At 34.8% G+C, this 20,981-nt stretch overlaps 1 long non-coding RNA gene across 1 annotated transcript; it reads right to left on the reverse strand.

The window, feature by feature from the left end:
* Positions 1-11,251: 11,251 nt before the first annotated feature.
* LOC141378218 (uncharacterized) lies at positions 11,252-17,035 on the reverse strand. The gene is made up of 2 exons (XR_012392172.1): positions 16,971-17,035; positions 11,252-16,554 (listed from the first exon to the last, which is right to left on the reverse strand). It is a non-coding gene; the product is annotated as an uncharacterized lncRNA (long non-coding RNA).
* Between the last annotated feature and the right edge of the window lie 3,946 nt (positions 17,036-20,981).

Consider the following 20,981-nt stretch of genomic DNA (forward strand, 5'->3'; position numbering starts at 1 on the left):
TCCCAGTCTTTTGACTGATAGCGTACCTGTGATAAAAGATTCAGGCTGTGGAGGTTAACTTATCCAGCTGACTTGGTAGGACCTGTTTCCCGGGTGGATTACAATTCAAAGAGTCACCATGAGCTTGGATGTTGACAGTGTTGAAAGCCACAGATAAATCCAAAAGAATAGAGTTATGAGGCTTTTATTATGTTATATATGACCTTAGTGCTGTGGATGCAGCAAACAGAGTAATTTTGCCTTTGTAGAAGCACCTTACATTTAATTTGCTTTTCTGAAGCCTAAGGGCTTTTGTTAAACAAGAGAGACATGATGTCGGTCTTTGAAGTGTCTGTTTGATCTGTATCTGCTTCTAAATATGATTCCACACCAGGTTTTGCTGGACAAATTGTCTCCTGAATTTTTTATTTTTGACATTTGGTGGTTTGAGGTACATGCTGTTCTTTGTAAAGAATGTGACACGACATGGTCATCCATTACAAACCCCTCATAACAGTCATCCAACATCAACAACGAGTTTGACCATTACTAACAGGCTTGAGTTAAAAAGTATCAGGTGTTCTTTATTTATCCAGCAGGGGGACTCGTTTGACTGTAAACACAAAGAATGACTCTTAATACTTGAAGACTTATACACCTGATCCTTTCTTATTTTAATATTTCAATGGCATTTGATTGATTGGTCATTCCCAGTCTTTGCTGATATTTACAGTTTGACAGTCTGTCTGTCTGTCTGTCTGTCACCTTTAATACTGTGAAGCAGAATTTTTTGTCTCAATTTTTCACATATTTAACTTTTTACCACTATAAAACTAGTTCTTTTTTGTCCTTTAGTGTGATACCCATATTTACTGAAAATGTTCAAGTCCCACCATTCATTAAGAAAAAAAATCATAATTTCATATAAAATAAATAGTGCTATATGTAGATCTCCAACATTGAAGATGACAGAAAAATCTCAATGGCTTTGGTGCATTTCTCACATCACTATTTAAATTTGCACAACAGTTCATGCATTTCTCCAATTAACTGCAAACTGCAAAACCTAGATGATTACCTGCAAACGCGTGTCACTTGCTCAAAATGAAGAGCTCATCCCTCAAAAGCAAGTATTCATGTCAGTGAAAGTGTCAGTGTCATCAAGATGAAAAGTCCTGACACCATTGTTTATGAACAAGATAGTCAAATGGCTTTGTCCTGTTTTCATTATGACAGTTTACTCTCTACATTTTTTCCAATGTAAAAAAGTCAGATTTTGGTGACACTTTCTGAAAATGCTCTTTCCTTCCTTCGTTCATTTCTTTGTTTGTTTCTTTGTTTGTTCCTTCATTCCTTTGTTTGTTCCTTCCTTCACTCATTCGTTCGTTTGTTCGTTCCTTCGTTTGGTCCTTCCTTTGTTCGTTCCTTCATTCGTTTCTTTGTTTGGTCCTTCATTCCTTCCTTCCTTCATTCGTTTGTTCCTTCATTCATTCGATTTTTTTGTTTGTTCTTTTGTTCGTTCCTTTGTTTGTTTCTTTATTTGTTCGTTCGTTCATTCGTTTGTTCATTAATTTTTCCTTCCTTCGGTTTTTCATTCGTTCATTCGTTTGTTCGTTTCTTTCTTAATTTACTTGTTCCTTTGTCTGTTCCTTTGTTTGTTCCTTCGTTCGTTCCTTCGAGTCTTCATTTGTTCCTTCATTCGTTCTTGATTGGGTCCTTCGTTCCTTCCTTCGTTCCTTCCTTCTTTCGTTCCTTCATTCGTTCCTTCGTTCGCTTGTTCCTTTTTTCCTCCATTCGTTTCTTTGTTCATTCCTTCATTTGTTCCTTCATTCATTCCTTCCTTCCTTTGTTCTCTCCTTCGTTTTTTTGTTCCTTCGTTCTTTAGTTTGTTCCTTCATTCCTTCATTTGTTCATTATTTCTTTCAGTCCTTTATTTGTTCCTTCATTCGTTCCTTTGTGCGTTTGTTCCTTCCTTCATTTGTTCGTTCCTTCGTTCCTTCCTTCCTTCCTTCGTTCGTTCGTTCCTTCCTTCCTTCCTTCCTTCCTGCTAGTGTTTCCTTCCCTTCTTCTATTGCTTTTTTGTTTGTTTGTTCCTTTCTTTATTTGTTCCTTGCTTCGTATCTCCCTTCATTCATTTGCCCATTTATTCGTTCCTTGTTCTTTTGTTCCTTCCTTCATTTATCCATTCGTTCTTTCGTTCATCCTTTGTTTGTTCCTTTGTTTCAAAAGGTTTGCTGCATTTATAAAGTGCCCATGTCTTGAGGTTGTTCAGATGCGATTTACTTTCTATGTGCAATTTGATTGGACAGGAATCACAGGACTGATTTTTTATTTTTTTTTTACTTTAGCCAATTATCATTAACAAGAAAAAATAAAGTAGTGACTGCAGGTTGAAGGAAAGTAGTGGAGTAAAAGTACAGATACAGCACTAAAAATGTACTCAAGGGAAAGTAAAAGTACACATTTTTAAAACTTGAAAAAGTAAATTACAATTCCTGTGAAAAACTACTCAATTACAGTAATTTAAGTATTTGTGATATGTTACTTTACACCACTGTCAAATACCAATGATGAACTGCAGTTAATAGTTATATAGTAAGGACATAATAATCTAAATATCTAACTAGTTAATGATAGAAACAACCAAACACTGGAAGAATTTAAATTAACAGTGTTTTAGACTCATTTTGTCAATTTATTTACCTGTTTGTGATAGCATTGTGAGATCATGAGCTCTGCTATGGCAGAGTTTGATGCTGGACATTTTAACAGTGCCATTTATCACTAGTAATTTTTATTTAATGTCAAGTTATGTTGTTTCAAAATTTCAATAAAAGTCACTTTGTTAAACTGTGGAGGTTTATTTTCAAGATTAAAAAATTGTCAAAGCAGAAATCGAGGTCCCAAAAATGTAAATGCACCAAAAACACCTGTGAATCACAAACACAGAAACTGTTAATTAACGGATGACATTTGGTCAAATTATGCAGTTTTGAATTGAAAATAGTGAATGACTCATTTTTGTGATTTTGTCAAATGTGACATTTTGCTATTTGGTGCTTTCAACATATTATGCCCACAGTCACACTTATTCATATTTAAAATACAAAAATTACTTTGAAATGGTTTGAATTGAATGGTGTAAAAGAAAAAAAAAAGCTCTTACTGTTCTACTTTCTTTTTCTTTTCCTTTTCTTATTACTCATTTTATCCCTTAAAAGGTGATCTATTATGCCATTTTTTAAAGATTTAATTTACATTTGGGTGACTCCAGAATGTACCTGTGAAGTTTTAACTCAAAATATGTTATGAATCATTTATTCAGTCAAATGCCTGTTTTTGGGTGGAAGCACAAACATGTTTTCTCTTTAAATGCAAATGAGCTGCTGTTCCCCTTTTTATACAAACGAAACATCTCCACAGTGTTAATTTCATTAACAAAAATATATATACTGTGCTCAGCATTAATAAGTACATTCCTTTTGAAAATGAATATTGTTATCCATTTTCCAGTAAATATAACCAGTCATTTTTGGAGCATTTAAACAATTTGCACCCAACAGGCTCCTAAACAGTTACATCCATTAAAATAAGAGTTTTGTCACCTTACATATTCATGAATAGAAAGATACGATATTTAAATTCAAACAAGTTATTGCAAATAAAAATTACAAACCACAAAACTACAAATAAATTATCTATTTTTATGTTTCTTTTGATTTTCCCTGTTAATAAAAACATATAAAATATTTTCCCACAACATATTAATTTGGGTATATTAATTTTTGGAGTGCATTATTTGTTTGCTTTTATAGAATAGTTCCAGTTTTGGCTATGGTTCTGACAAATCTAAAGAATACGCACAGATATATTATTGTAAAGTATCCTATGGAAAATATTTATTATAGAGATCTATATATTATACTTATTTACAATTTTACTCATTTATTTTTTCAGATTTTATCACTGACGGAAATGAGTCTATCACTGAGACCATAATGCAACATTTGTTTTACAAATGATTACGATAATGTATTGACATTTTTTGGTAATAGAAAATGACAGGATAAAAAACATCAGCAAGAGTAAATCTGAAAAGTGATCCAGTCAGAATGAATGGTGCACATATTTGAATTATAATATAGCCTAATTGTCTACCTGTTGGCACAGAAAGCAAACATTGGCTGTGAATTTTATTAAATATTTAAAAGTGTTAATGTCTGGAAGAAAAAGAGAAGAGCAGATATGTATAAATGTGACAAAAATTGTAAATAATTCAAATTAGTCTCATTTTCTGATTGAACACACCTAAAGAAAAGCACATCAGATAACACACAATTACCCAGCTGAGATCTATTTCAAGCATGAATGGACAAATACAATAAAATTATGTCCATTTGTCAGTTTTTGGGTAGTATTTATAACAGTTGGTTATGTCATAAGTAGATGTAAACAGCTGGAAGCAGATGTGTATATGAGCAGAGTCTATTATCCGTGTATTTGATCCTAAACTGACAGCAGCCTAATAAACCTGCTGCTGTTTATGCCCTTAATGATAAGTGAAGTTTATTCATAAACAAATTTTGAGAGGATCACGTGCTTATGACTGTTCACAGCTGTTCCAACTTTAGCTAATGACTGATTATCCTATCAGACGATCCTTAGCTCACTTTAAATAACCAGACTTTTCTCATCTCAATATCTTCGTCTTGAAGAAAACCCCCCCCACCCAACCCTACTTTCCCTCCTTTCAAACGGGCGTCACGGTGGCCAGCGATTAGCGCTGTTGCCTCACAGCAAAAATGCCCCTGGTTTAATTCCTTTCCAAACCAGACGGCATTTCTGTGCGGAGTTTGCTCGTTCTCCCCGTGGTCGAGTGGGTTTTCCCCGGGTCCTCCGGTTTCCTCCCACAGTTCAAAAACAAGCACTCTTAACAATTAATCAAATACATTAGCTAAACTCTGAGTACACCTTTCAGGATCCATATCTGACACTTAGCTACAACAAGCAAGAGGGGGAGTCATCAAGATCTACCTGAGCTCAAACTCTCCTTGCAACGGGAGGGAGCCCAGGGCTCGAGGATCTTATAAGCTCAGGGCTCTCTCCCGGGACAGCACGCCAAACTAGCTTTACTATCAATCATCAGCTAAGTGTGAACTCTCGAAACATTGAGAGATAGAGAGAGAGAGAGAGAGAGAGGAATCGTTCAATGCTGTTGACTTAATCACTTTAGTACAGTAGATTTAATTCATTACATTTAAATGCAAATAGATTCTTGAAAGAAATGTCATATGGCAGCAGTATTGTTATTAAGAATGTATATTAATGAAAAGAAGACCATGTTCATGTTTAATGTGTTTTTAATGTTGAGTCAAATGCACTGTGAGTCAAGAAAACATGCCGCAAATAGCACAGACAACTATGGAAAGTTGGTGGACACCAAAAAGTGACTACTTGGCTACTTCCTTTTTGGAGTCAGAGGTATATACGGCATAAGCAGGAATCAACAAAATGACCATGAAAAAACTTGCCTCTCTGACCAATACAATCTCACGGCAATTCTTAACTTTTTCATTTAGTGGCTAATTCGTATGAATTCGTACGATCTAATTCGTACAATTAAGTACGATTTGCTTATCCCCCATTGACGGTTGGGGTTAGGGGTGGGGTCAGGTGCCACGCCTCCTTTTTAAAATCGTACCATTTCGTACGACTGAACTCATACGAATTCGTACGAATTAGCCACTAAACTGACAAAACGTAAAATACTTACGTTTTCTCGTGAGATCAGGCTGCTCAGACACGTTTGGATTGTGGTCTGTGCTATTTGCTGTATGTTTCTGTATTTGCACGTGTTATGAGAATTTGCGTGTGGTTTGTGAAACTGATGATGATGTTTTCTCAGTTTGTTAGTACATTTCTTGAAGCTTGCAGCATGTTTTAACTCTTTCAGCCACCATATAAATACAGTTGAAGTCAGAATTATTAGCCCCCCTTTATATTTTATTTTTCTTTTTTAAATATTTTCCAAATGATGTTTAGAAAGGAATTTTTCACAGTATGTCTGATAATATTTTTTATTCTGGGGTAAAGCTTATTTCTTTTATTTCGGCTGAAATAAAATCAGTTTTTAATTAAAAAAAATTTAAAATAATTTTGACTTCAACTGTATTTGTTTGTGTTCCATCTTTAAACCATCTACACAATTCATATTCAATTCACAATTCATATGAGTGGAACGTTTTTCCCTTACATACAGTATAATGACATTTTAGAGATATGCTTTATTAATGTGTTACAATTATTACACTTGCTCTATAAACATGCTCTATATGTACTTGACAGACTGATTATTAAAATAAGACTGAATAATTAAAATAAGACTAAATGGTATTTTAGTCATAAGACTACACTGTCACTAAAACTGAATCTAAAAAATCAACATTGCATCTGCATGCACAAAGTAAAGTCAAACTCACAAAAACACATTCATATAGCCTAATGTTCAACCAGCCTTGTCCTCTGGGTTGGGAATTATTAAAATTCTGATGTGCATGTTTCTGGAAGAAAACTCAGGGCTGCAAACAATGTGGTTGAGGAAGTTCAGAATCAGTGCTTATTTTACATGCTCAAAGAGAGACATTATGCACTCAAGGAAGCTGAAAGTGTAACAAAAAACAGTGCAACAACATGAGAGTGAGAACACATGCACACACATCTAGAAGATTATAAATAAATCATTGTAAAAATATTTTTTATTCATTATTATTCATTATTACAGTTTTTTTTCCTAAAATGGGGATTTTTTGTACTTGTAATATTATTATTATTTGTTTGGTAACACTTTATAATAAGGTTAATTATTTAATGCATTTACTAACATGAACTAATCAAGAACAACACATGTACAGCATTTATTAATCATAATTGAACATTTACTAATGCATTATTAACATCTAAGTCCATGCTTGTTAACATAATGCACCATGAGTTAACATAAACTAACAATGAACTACTGTTTTGTCATTAACTAACGTTAACTATTATGAACAAATACAGTAGTAAATGTATTGTTCAATGTTTGTTCATGTTAGTAAATGCATTAATTAACATTAACTACTGAACCTTATTGTAAAGTGTGACCATTTTTTTTACTACTACTATTTATTGTGCTTTTTACGTTTGTTTATATATAAACAGTAAGCACTAGCAGTAATAGTATATAGTGAATTGTAGCAGTAAAAAAAACAAAAAACAATATATATGTTCTTTATAACATATAAATGTTCTTTTTAATCTAACCTTTATAAGTAAAGTTTATTTATAAACTAATTTCGAGAGGATCACATGCTTATGAATGTTCATTGCTGGTCCCACATCAGCTTACGATTGATTCACCAATCAGATGATTCCTAACTCACTATAAATAACCAGAGTTTATCTCAGTATCTTCGTCTTGCAGAACTCAGAAGCTCAGGGCTCTCTCCCGTCACAGCATGCCAAACAAGCTTTATTATTGATCATCAGCTAAGTGTGAACTTTTGAAAAGGCAATACATTTGTAATATTTGGCATGCCAGTTAATCAATTATTGAATTGAATTGAGAGAAAAATAAATATATACATATTATTTCAAAATATTGTCTCTGTGACCATTATTTAGACATAGAAAAAGAGAAATACTCCTAAAGAACACAGAATATGTAAACAGTCACATGAATCAAATAGAGCACAGGTGTCAAACTCAGTTCCAAAAGGGTAGCAGCTCTGCACAGTTTAGTTCCAACCCTTATTAAACACACCTTATCAAACTAATTGAGTCCTTCAGGCTTGTTTGAAACCTACAGGTAAGTGTGTTAGAGCAGTGTTAGAACTATACTGTGCAGGGCTTCGGCCCTCCAGGAATTGAGTTTGACACCCCTGTAATAGAGGATGGGAGACATTTTTTTTTTCTGCCCCAAATACGCCACTACAAGGGAATAATTTTCTCAGTCAGAAGCATTTAATGATTCATTCTACAAATTCATTGACTGAGACTGAAACTACATTACTGACATGGCAGCCAAATAACCAACAAAATATATGTACACCATCTACTTAATAGGAGATGGTTGACCTACTGAATTATCATGATTCTGCATATTCTACATGGTTTGTAATTGTAATTATTATAACTAATTTCAGAAAGGTAATATTCCATATTACATACACAGAATTTAACTGTAATATGAATTGTATTTTACTGTAGAACAGTTATGCAGTATGTTACTGTATTTTAAAGTTGCATTGTGAAAATGACTATATTTTACGCTAAAGATATACAATACTGTAAATACATATACAGTAAGATGAATGGTGCTGTAAATGTAAATACACAAACTACTTAAGACTTTCAGACGAGGCCTCTCTAGAAATGTTCAACAATTAAAATTAATCATTCATTCATTTTCTTTTCGGCTTAGTCCCTTTATTAATCAGGGGTCGCTACAGCGGAATGAACCTCCAACTTATCCAGGACATATTTTACACAGCGGATGCCCTTCCAGCTGCAACCCATCACAGGGAAGCATCCATACACACTCAATCACACACATACGCTATGGCCAATTTAGCTTATCCAATTCACCTATAGCACATGTCTTTGGACTTGTGGGGGGAACAGTAGCATGCGAACACGAGTAGAACATGAAACTCTACACAGAAATGCCAACTGACCCAACCAAGGCTCGAACCAGCGACCTTTTTGTTGTGAGGCAATTGTACTAACCACTGCGCCCACATGACGCCCATAAATGCAGTCTTTTTGCTGTAATTGATTTACAGTAAGTTACTGGCAAACTACTGCCATTAAGTTATTGTATATTCAACAAGAGTGTAGTTAAAATGCTTTGGCAATACTGCAACACATTGTCATGCCAATAAAGCAACTTGAAATTTTTTAAGAGAGCGATAGAGGGAAAGATTTGTCCTCTCCAATGTTTAATACACAGGTCTGGCCTTTATATAGTACAGAAACGACAGATAGATTGATGTACCCGAATGACCATCAAGACCTTTTTTGTGCCGATGTTGATCTTCACGAACACTCAGTGCATGTTTTAATCTAATCTTTCGTTTACACTCCATTCCTGCCAGTTCATCCTCATTGTTGTGGCGCCGTTGCATAACCTGAATAACAATAGCAGTTTTAGGAGTCCTCTCACTCTTTGTCTAATAAGGAATGCATTAAGTGGACACCATCTGGTATTTCCTGCGTTCGTGCTGAATATGCAGGCCCTTTTTGTTTACCTTATTAGACCCCTGCTTGTGGCTGTAATAAGCTGTCAAAAACAGCCTTGTTCCTCTATATCTGTCATTCAGCTTATCCCCGAGGGGCTGCAGAAATCAACTCGCAAAGATCTCAAGCAATTCATCATTTGCACCAAGAACATGGCAGCATCGGAATTTGAAAATTGAACTAATGAAATGGGTCCTGACATTGCGAGATGATCAAAATGTATTGCGTAAGTGAGTTGTGCTGCATCAGCACTTCGCTGGTGGATCCAAACAATCTTTACATCATCTGAGAAGGAGGGATGTGATCAAATCATTGAGGCTTTTATCTCGATCGCTCAATTACACCAAGCTTTAAGTATGGAAGGCAGGGTTGTGAGCAGCTGAAAGACATCAGTAACTCCTCCTGGAAGATACAGAGACTAGTCTTCACTTGCACTGCACTGATTGATTTTGGTGCCATCCAAACTGCTGTTATTGACTTGACACTGATGTGGTTGTTATCTCTGGTGCAGTGTGTTCAGTGATGGAGTTCACTCTCTTGATCGTGAGTATCTGAGCGTGGTGTTTAGTGCACTAGAAAATGTCGACCATAAAGTGTCAATATCAAAAGCAGTCGCCAAGGAGATTTATTAAACAATCAGCATCGCTCATAATGTTGATCTAGTGTACGCCGCTGGTAATTCGTCTTATGTTATGGGTAGAGCACATTAGTTTAGGCTCTGTTCAAAGCAAATGGCATTTAGACACATGGAGTCCTCCTATAAATAAATGTTTCATTTCATGCACTGTCTCTCATTATATTCAAATATATTCTCTCTCGTGAATGATGGTGCTCTAGCATTTGCTTATTGTGTTTGACCGCTTCCCTTTAGCTCAAGGTTATATCTGAATCTTCAATTCAAAATGTGTTTGCATATGCATTCCAGATGTACTGTATGTAAGAGTGGTATACATTGATGTGGTCATATATTTACACTTAGTTAAAATAGTTGGGTTAAAAATACCCCAACATATAACCACTACACTGTTTCAATTCACTATATCTTCTATGTGAAGCAGCTATGACACAATCTACATCGTAAAAGCGTTAAACAAATAAATTAAATAATTAAATAACCCAACTATAGGTTATTCTAGCAAGTTCCCAACTTTTCAATTATACATAAAATTATAAAAACCCAATTAAATTATATAACCCAATCCATTGGGTTATTTTAATTAAATGTTATTTTTTTCACATTCTGGTATATTGCTACTATTACTAGTAGTACTATTGATTTTTTAATTATGGCTGTGAAAAAAATAATAAAATGCAGTTTTTAAAAATATTGAAAAACCTTTATTTTCATTACATTTTAATTTCCAGACACCTAAGAGTTTCTGTTCGTTTAATTTAGATCGGCGTGCATTTGAATCATCTGTAAATAATAGTCGTCGTGAAACGAATGTAAAAAAACATGACACGGTGAGGTAATTTAATAAAAAGAAAAACAATATTATTGTGTTATATATTTAAATAAACCTTATAACGCAATAATAACATTATGTATGCATATTAATACGGTTGTTCTGTGTCAGTTAAATCAGTTGACTGTTAAAGTTTAACAATTTTAACCCAACTGGTTGAGTTATTAAACAAATAAGCAAAAAAAGGTTAAAAAAAAAAATACAAAGCACCAAATATTGAACCCAACTGGTTGGGTTATTAATAGATAACCCAATAAAGGTTAAAAATAACCCAACAAAGCACTAAATTCTTTTAACTCAACCATTGGGTTAAATAAATAACTCAACGTTTTTTTAGAGCGCATCGTTCTTATTCAAACATTTCCCAAGTGAGGTTTAACAGGCTTGAAGTTTACGCTGCTATTCTGAACAAATAATTGGAAAAAAGAAAGCAGTTAGCATGTTTAAATCACTTATCTGACTCAATTGTAATTAATCTGACTCCTTTAAAGTCGTTATCATCATTAATAAAGAGAAAGAATCTCAACGCCTTAAAGCAGGCAAAGTTGTTTATTAAGTTATATGTTTCAATATACAGACAGTAGAATGAAACAAACTAACACACTGTATAAAGAAATGAGCTGTAACATATGCACGGCTGAGCAACAAACAAAGAAACTGCCTTTGTTAACATATAAGGCTACACACCGGTGTGCGGGTGTAAAAAAGAGTAAAAGACATTCTCCCTGATCAACAGTTATACTTTTCCTTATTATACCCTGAGCAAAGCAATGTAAAACATGAGGGAAAACTAACCCCTAAAACCAGCTAAACATGAAAGCAAAGTTGAGGAGATAAAGTGGGGGAGTAGTACATTAATATACTCTCTTCAGGCTATGACCCAACAATAGTAAATAGATAGTATATTGAAATACTTTAATCTCTCTGATGATTTCATAACTACAAACCTTAAGTCATAAATGACATGTCAAATGAATCCAAACATGACAAATTTGCATGAAAGAAGATCACGAGCAGATGAACTGTGTATGCTGAAAAGCACATGGTTGCTGGATGACAAATGGCAGAGGTGTGTATTGGAGCTTTGATGAACTCTGCCTTGCCAGGAGGACCCATCCTGTGCTTGGAATGTCTCAGTAGTCCTTCATTAGCATAGAAGCATTAGCATATAATATTATCTCAGCTTACAGTACCCTCTCAGGTTCATTGGACCTCAGGAATTATAAGAGGTATATGTGACCTCAAATCAAAGCTGAGTAAAGATGTATCTCCTTTGGCAGAGTGCTGCAGACTGAAAATGATCATTGTCAAAGACGTTTTGAAGATATACACACAGAACACCTTTACCCGTTAGGTGTAGACATGATGATCGCATGGGGACACTCGTCAGGAATTCTTATCTGGATCCTAATGTCCATTTGACAAGATGTATGTCCTCTGATATCTGTGGGATTTGTTATATCTTATGGAGGGCGTATTCAATTGTCTGTTTGTGTTCCACGCTGAAGCAGCCTTTACCTTCATACACAGAAAATGACTTGCGAAGAATAGCTAGCCCTGAAAACTGGAAAAGGCATTCATTGACAATGTATAACTGGTGACAGAACAGCAAAAGAATGACCATGGCTTGACAATGAGAAGACAAACATATCTGTACAACCGGCATATTTTATAAGGGTATAGCAATATAAGCATTCAAATATTCAATATCATGGCATTTCAAATGAAAACTCAATGTTTAAAGACAACATAAATGACATGTAATATAACGTTTGCTCAGGATATAATGAAGAAAAAAGTAACAACATGATAGGCATAACAATCATTCTGGTGTATAAAAAGTAAACAAATTAAAATAAAATAGTTTGGTTGATTATGAAGTGGCCAAATTAAATCAGTTTACTGTTAAGAAGATTTATTGTTTGATACACTGAATTTAAAAGTGGAAAAGTTGTAAAAAAGCTAAATAAAAAATAAGACTTCTGGAAAGATTTGAAATATTGGAATATACTGTTGATTCCGAAACCCTCTTTGATAGAAGGAGCATCAACAATGTAGATACATGAATGTGTAAAAACGTAAAAATGAGACACCGTTAATTTTTCTGCAAATATTTACATGTCTTCAAGCTGAAGCAAAAACGTCAATATTGAACTCAAACCCTTTTCTGGTAGTAGGAGTATCATCTAAAAACAAAAAAGACACCCTTAATGTTTTTGAAAACATTTGTCTTTATAAAAAGGTTGGTTGACTTTAGACCTTTATGTTATAGTATGAGTATATTATATTTAATGCAATGCAATGCAAATGAAAATAGCATGAAAGTTCATTCAGCTATTCAAAACAAAAAAAAATGCTGTGAGAAAGCATAAAAAGATTCAAAAAGGTAAAAAAAAATGGTGTAGATGAACAAAAAGTGAATTAAACATTTCAGTAACATTTTATAACTACACACTATGAACCATTTATTAAGCATTAGCAAATAGTAAACTCATTATCTGTTAAGCATTAACTCTACATTAATAAACCATAGTAAGCAGTTTATAACTGCAGCTACAAATGCTGTATTCTTGACTTACAACCACATTATAATGTGCTTAACAATTGCACTTTCATACTTTGTTAACAATTTATTTTTCATTACTCAATAAAGTATTGCATTATTTACAAACAATTTATTCAAGCATAGTTAGTTTTTTTTAAGATCATTCAGATTTATAAGGGATTTATAAAGCATGAATAGTCCTCACTTTAGATAAGGTCACTTACTGCATGAATTGAGGTAATAAAGCATTTATTAACATACAAAGTAACCATTACTAAATGCCTGACTAATAAGACATATAAACATTGATTTCAATAGTTTATTAATAATTTAATAACTCATTCTGAATGTTCTTAAAAGCACTCAACTACTCTTAAATACAAATTGTTTGTAAATAATGTGATACTTAAATAAGTAATGAAAAATCAACCCATTACAAATTATGAATATACAATTATTAAGCACATTATAAAAGTGCTTATAAGTGAAGAACACAGCATTTGTATCTGTAGGTATAAACTGCTTACTAACATCTGTTAATGTAGAGTTAATGCTTCACAAATAATGAATTCACTAGATGCTAATGCTTTATAAATAATTCATAGTGTGTATTTATTATAAAGTGTCACCAACTTTTCTCATTAAAAAACGCACACAACTGGTGTATAGCTTTCCAATATGAAAATGTTTCGGTTAAAAAGAAGTGTTTGATTTGTGTAGAGGGACAAATGGTATTGTTTATGTGATTGCATTTAACTGTTTGACTATGTGTTGGTGTCACCATGCTCTAACCAAAGGTTATAAAGGTTACTATTGACAATTGTGATGCAAATTTGGTCCTGCTGTTTTAGCAGGAAGCCCTTGAAATGTGAGATGAGGTTGTGATTGGGCTCAAAGTTCTACACGTAGGTTTGTTACTAGAGCATGGTTAAAAGGACAAGTTCATTGATACTGAATCCTGCTGTAAGGAACGCATTTTCATGTTAATGCAATTGTGAATAACACTGGGTGGCAAGTTCTGTGCTCCTGTTTCATGGTTCGACTGCAGCTATATGGAAAATAGCAGAGTGGTCCACTTATAGGAGACAATCACATTCAACATTAACACAGTTAACTAGAGATTGATTAACAATTCTAGTAGTCTCACAGCAAAATCCTCTGAGCAAAATGTACTCAGTTCAGAGAGTATTTGGTCCCTCTTTAAATAAGGGTAAACAGGTTGGTAATAAGTAAAGCTGCTGTTTGTGAAGTTGCTTAATCACCCTCTGTTGAGATATTGAGAGATTCAATGTATTATATTTCAGCTGATTTTGTCTAAGGCTGTGATTGAAGTCAGTTGAAGTTTTGTTTTTCTCTTTTATGTTTCTGTTTAATAACAGTCGGTGCTCATCATCAATCTTCCATCATCAGCTAATTAATCCTTTCATTGTCTATTTAACTTGAGTAAGTTTAACGTATGTTTAAACTGAGTAAATTTTACTCAGAGGATTTTTGCTGTGTACAATTAGTAGTACAAACAACTATCGTGTGTTATGAGGAAGGCTGTGTGCTTAATACAATCACAGATTTAAAAATGCAAAGGATCAGTGCAGTCAGTGTGTTATATTATTAAGTAGTTTCTACTGAGCAGTTAGCATACTAGTGAATGACGCTAATAGCTAGAGATCTTGCATGGCCATGTTTGTCAACTAAGAAAAAGTATTACTTGAAGTTAATTTTTTTTCTAGAGTGTTGGTATGTGTCCTGAGACTGAGACTGGCTATGTCTCAGAAAGTAGGGTGGAGGTCTGCCTCTGTTTAGAAGCCAACACTTCTGTACAGTGTGGCCCATTTTTAAACAAGAACAACAGAATCGGTCTTGTTTATTGCAAGGTTTTTTGCCAGATTGTCTAAAAGCTTGAGCATTTTCATGACTCCCTGATGCTGCAAACTCACTATGCATTTGTCTGCGCGACTCGACCTTTGTTCCCCAGTTCACAATGCCTTCAAATGTGTCTTGGGGTGGACTAGCACCAGCCATAAGCACTTTCTGAATGTGGGGCCCTGCATGTTCAACTAGTAATCCCAAAAGAATTGGATTGTTGCGTGTAACATCTTTTAGGCCAGAATATTCTTCAAAAAGTTCAAACAAATTTTCTGCGTAAGTCTCAAACGATTCTGCAATATTCTGTTTCCGGTTGAAAATCAGCTCCCATTCAACAGGGCTTTTACCACGCAGGTCACAAAGGCAGAGTTTTAGCCTGTTCAAGATCTCAGTGTCAGATTCGTTGGGATGTATTGGTTGTATAATTGTGCCTTCAATTAAAACTTGTGGAGCCTTAAAGATCAGAACATTTGGAATTGAGGTGTAAACAATTTGCCAAATGTCTTTTGGTTCGAGTTGAAATGCTTGTTTATGTCTAACAACTCGCCTCCACCAAGGTTGGAAGGGCCCTTTAAGAGGGAATGCTCCAATCTCTGCTTTAATCGAGATACATTTATGTGCATATTGAATGCTTGTCTCTGTGCCATTTGGTTGTTTCATTACCTTGAGAGCCGAAGCAGACTTTTGCAGAGATGTGTCACCAGCTTCCTCTGATTCAGAATTCATAGGCTTGTTAGCTTTTGTAGTTTTGCTAGATGTTTGGCTAATCAGTTTGGTTTTCAAATCCTCAATAATGTCCATGTGTTTTTCATACCTTTTAGCCAAGGCCACTTGATCATCTAGTAGTTTGTCTAGCCGTGATTGGAGATGTTCAATTTTTGCCTGTGACTTTTGTGCTTCAGAATCTGCTGTGACCAGTTGTTCAGTTTTATCCTTTAAATTTGCAAATACCTTTTTTAGGTTATTGCAGAGGTTAGAGGCATTCAGGTAATTTACAGCCTCAATGATTTCTTTATGTTTACTTTTCTTTTGTTTGATGCCTACTGTTTTTCACCATATGGAAATTTCCTCACTAGTAGCATCCAAATGAAGACCTTTTCTAGTGAGTTTGTACAGTACAGGCTCAACATTTTCAGCCCACAATGTAAACAGGTCATGATTGTTATAAATATTCCACTCCATATTGTAGGATTTGGTTGGATTTCACAGTGAGATGATTACTTGTATTAGTCTGATACTTCTAATTCCTGTTTCATACAATTCATGCAGATTGAGACTTTCCCTACCATGCTATAAAGCAATGAAAATAGACTTACTGACTTTGTGGTAAGAAGTTCAGCTTTAATCCATTCAGAACAGTTCTCATTCTGATGACCATCACGTGTCCAAGAGTAAAATAATCCATTTCCAGGATAACCAAAGTAGCTGTTGATAGAAAAATAGAACTTGCGAATAAACTTAGCGAGTGAGACTCCAGGTCTCACTGGAAGAAGAGACAGTACTGTCTCAATGTGATCTCCTGGCTAAATAAAGGAAAAAAAAAAAAAAAAAAAAAAACTCGCTAAAAAATGTAAGGCTTGAAGCTTACACTACTATTTTAAACCAATAATTGGAAACAGAAAGCAGTTGAAGGATGACATGTTTAAATCAGTTATCTGACTCCATTGTAATTAATCTGACTTCATTAAAGTCGTTATCATCATTGATAGAGAGAAAGAATCTCAATGCCTTAAAGCAGGCAAAGTTTCAATATACAGACAGTAGAATAAAACAAACTAACATACTGTATAAAGAAACTAACTGTAACACATGCACTGCTGTGTAACAAACAAAGAATCTGCCTTTGTTAGCAAATTAGGCTACACACTGATGTGCGGGAGATGCAGAGTAAAAGCCATTCTCTCTGATCAACAGTTACCTTTCCTTCTTATACCCTGAGCAAAGCATGAGTGAAAACCAACCCCCAAAACCAGCTCAAAGCAAAGCTAAAGTTGAGGAGATAAAGTGGGGGAGAAGTACATTAACATACTCTCCTCAGGCTATGACCCAACAATAGTAATTAGATTGTATATTAAGATACTTTAATGTCTCTGTTGGTTTCATCACTAAAATGCTTAATTTATAAACTGTCAAATGACACCAAATATGGCTAAGTTATACGAAAGAAGATCACGAGCAGATGAATTGTGTATGGTGAAAATCACATGGTTACTGTAAGACAAATGGCAAAGATGTTTATTGGAGTTGTGATGAACTGTGATGGAGCTGAGAGGACCCATACCATGCTTGGAATGTCTCTGTAGTCCTTCATTAGAATAATGTATATATATATATATAGCTGCAGAACAAACCATGGTTGTTCAATTACTTGCCTAATTAACCTAATTTGTAAACTAACTTTGTTAACCTAGTTAACCCAATCAACTGAGTTAAACCTTTAGATGGCACTTTAAGCTAAATATTATTATCTTGCAAAATAACTAGTGAAATATTATGGACTATTATTGAAAATAACTTAGCTATTATATTATGTTAAAAATGTGTTGATAAGATCTCTGTTAAATAGCCCTTGGGAAATATTTGAAAAAAAAAAAAAAATCAAATTTCACACTGTAAGTATGTGTAAGCCTGTTTGTAGAATTTTAATCACTTGATTCATCTGATTTTGTGAATGTTGGATTAACAATTGAATTGAAGATTTGAAGTTGGAAATGTCTGGCTAATAACAGAATATGTGACACGTAACAATAATTTTGAATACTAGCAAGTTCGAAATACAAAGTAGTGAGTATTTATCAAAGGTTTTATATAGACTTTCAAATTTCTTAAAATCTGCTCTAATAATCGATTAATCTATAATCTAATAAGAGGCCGGTATACACATACTCATACAAAACAATGTTTCGAAATTTAAGCAAACACCAGCCATCTGAACACAAAATGCAGGATAAATGGATTATAAATTTATTCAGCACCATCCCAAAGACACATAAGGCCTATTTTAATGTAGTTTTATAAGTTTAACATGTATATTGTGAAATCTGTTGCATACAGTATTTTAGTAATGAAGTAGACTGCTGAGTGTTTAATGTACATTTATGCATTATGTCCTATCACTCAGCTCTTACTGTGATTTTTCTGGACTGATAGGATGCTAATAAACTTAAAAAAAAAAAAAACATTTGTTTATGTGGAATGATATTCCTGCCTAAGTTTTAGATACTTTTTTTGTAAAAATAAGAACAAAATAATAATAATAACATTAATGCTCCGGTTTCCCCCACAAGCCCAAAACATCTGGGGTTCATGTATCAACGATTCATACACACAAAACCTTTGCGTACGCCAGGTTTCACACTCACGTATGGATTTACTAACAATAAAATGAACGTGAGAATTGCACACTACAAAGTATCTTTGAGTCGTGCAATGGCAGCTGTATAGGACGGGATCGTCCGAATGTCTAGCAGGTATATAAGGTTTACATACCATGCAGTTGACCAGCCAAACATTAAAGTGCAACTTGCAGTGATCGCCGGTTTTCCAAGTGTAATCGGAGCTATCTACTGCACGCACATTGCAATGAAGGTGCCATCTGAAGATGCATAGGCTACGTGAATCTAAAACATTTCCATTCAATAAATGTGCAAATCCTCGTGATGAAGAGTAGGCAAAATCTGATATGTAATGGGGAAAAAAGAAAAATTAGTTCATCAGTCGCTGGATTCGAACCGGGTTCATAAATGATTGTGTCAAAACATGTTGCTATGCGCTTTACGAGCTACACCACTGGTGCTGCTGATGCCTGTTCTCCTTAGTTTTGTTGTCTCTGTCAATCAAACGAGCGGAAATCAATCAACTAGCTCATTCCAACGAGGTGTCCAATGAGATCTCACTGCGTAAACCACGTCAACTAAACTCTCCCACCCAATTTTTTTCTTTTGTTATTAATTCTGGAGGACAAACTTGCAAATAACACCACTTCTCTCTGGTCTACCTCCGATAGGAGCACCTCCAATTCACATTCTGTTCAAAGTTTCTCTTTTTGCTTGCTTTTACCATTGCTTTTTCATTTGATTTTGCCAAAGTGCAGTCATTACCATATTTATTAGGGGGAGGAGGCAGGGAGGGGTTCGCATGTTCAAAGAGAATATGCGTGGGATTCAGTGTACGCAGTGTTTCATACATCTGAATTTTTTACTGCGTATGCACATTTACAGCTTTGTGCGTACGCAATGTTTTATATGAATTCAACGCCAGTCTTCGTACATGAGGCCCCTGGTATAGGTGAATTGGGTAAGCTAAATTGTCCGTAGTGTATGTGTGTGAATGAATGTCTATGAATGTTTCCCACTGATGGCTTGCAGCAGGAAGGGCATCCGCTGCGTAAAACATATGCTGGATGAGTTGGTGGTTCATTCCACGGTGGCGACCCCAGTTTAATAAAGGGACTAAGCCGAAAAGAAAATGATTGCATGAATGAACTATACCAGATGTGCAGTAAACAGAAAATTCCCTGCCACCATACTCTTGTGACAGGTGGCTTATTCTGTCAAGTCATCTGTCAGTTTCTAAAGCATTATTTTCGTTAGCAAAATTCTGTGCTAAAAACCCCCAAAACAAAACATTTAATTGAAGAGCTTGATCGTAAAACATTATGAATATAATAAAATGGAGCTTTTTTTGTATTAAACATATTAAAACCATTTTTTTTTTATTGTGGATCTCCTTGTTTGCACTGGCATTTATGTTACAGTGGTAGCTGGTGTATTCAGGGACATTTCTCATAGCCGTTCATTTGTAGTGTGCTCTGAAAATTTTCAATTGAAACGCTATCTGACATGCCTTCTACCCCTATGCCTCTAACCAAAAGAGAATCAATTCACCCCTACACCCTTCCAAGAATGTGTGAAATGAGGGGGAAGGGCTAAGTGGTAGAAATGGCATTATGCCTTAATAGTTCAGGTTTTCTAAAGTGTCAATGTGGAGATCGATATCTGAACAGACAAATATGGACAACCCACACTTTTTAAAGTCGTATTTCTTATAAAACAGAATATTGCTTTTAGCATTCAAATGCTACCTTTTTTTAGGTACCTGCTTTTTTTTTTTACCTCCTCAGGATTAGTCAAGAAACAATTTGGCCAATTGATTTTTTTCCAGAGTCACATTTACAACTCGCAGTGGGCAGAGGGCAGGACTTGAGGTAGCAGCTCCCAAACACATGATGATCAATGCTCTGCATCTGCAGCTCACACCATCCTGCCGAGAGGCATCTGTGCCCTAGTGAACACTAACTACCATTTATTGCTAATGGGGGGCACAGTGGGCGTTTAGAGTCCGACCCCTAGGATGCACTTTGCAGCCTCCCCGGTTTGAATCTGAACACTCATCTGAGTGTTCATCATTCTTTCAAAGCCAAAGATTTACCGCTGCCATCCCCCATTGCATATTATGCAGCGATTTGTTTCGCTCAGGAAGACAGCAAACCGCTGTGGAAATGCCATGGATAAATAAACAGGCCTGTTCTTCTTAAAGGGACAGCTCACCCAAAAATGAAAATTCTGTCATCAATTACTGACCCTTGACTTGTAACCATAGTAGGAAAAACAAATATTATGGAAGCCAGTAGTAACTGGGTTCAAACATTTTTTTCTGTATATCTTCTTTTGTGTTCCAACTTCAAACTGCTTTGGAACAAGTCAAATCAAGAAAATTATGTCAGAATTTTTATTTAATAACTGAAATGTTCCTTGAAAGCAAGACACACATGAAAAGGGTGAACAAAAAGACTAATATTTATCACCAAAATGCCCCAGTTGTCTGATTACATTAAGAATTTATTTTTTTAT

Source organism: Danio rerio, chromosome 2 (genome assembly GCF_049306965.1).
Source record: "Danio rerio strain Tuebingen ecotype United States chromosome 2, GRCz12tu, whole genome shotgun sequence".
Lineage (NCBI taxonomy): Eukaryota > Metazoa > Chordata > Actinopteri > Cypriniformes > Danionidae > Danio > Danio rerio.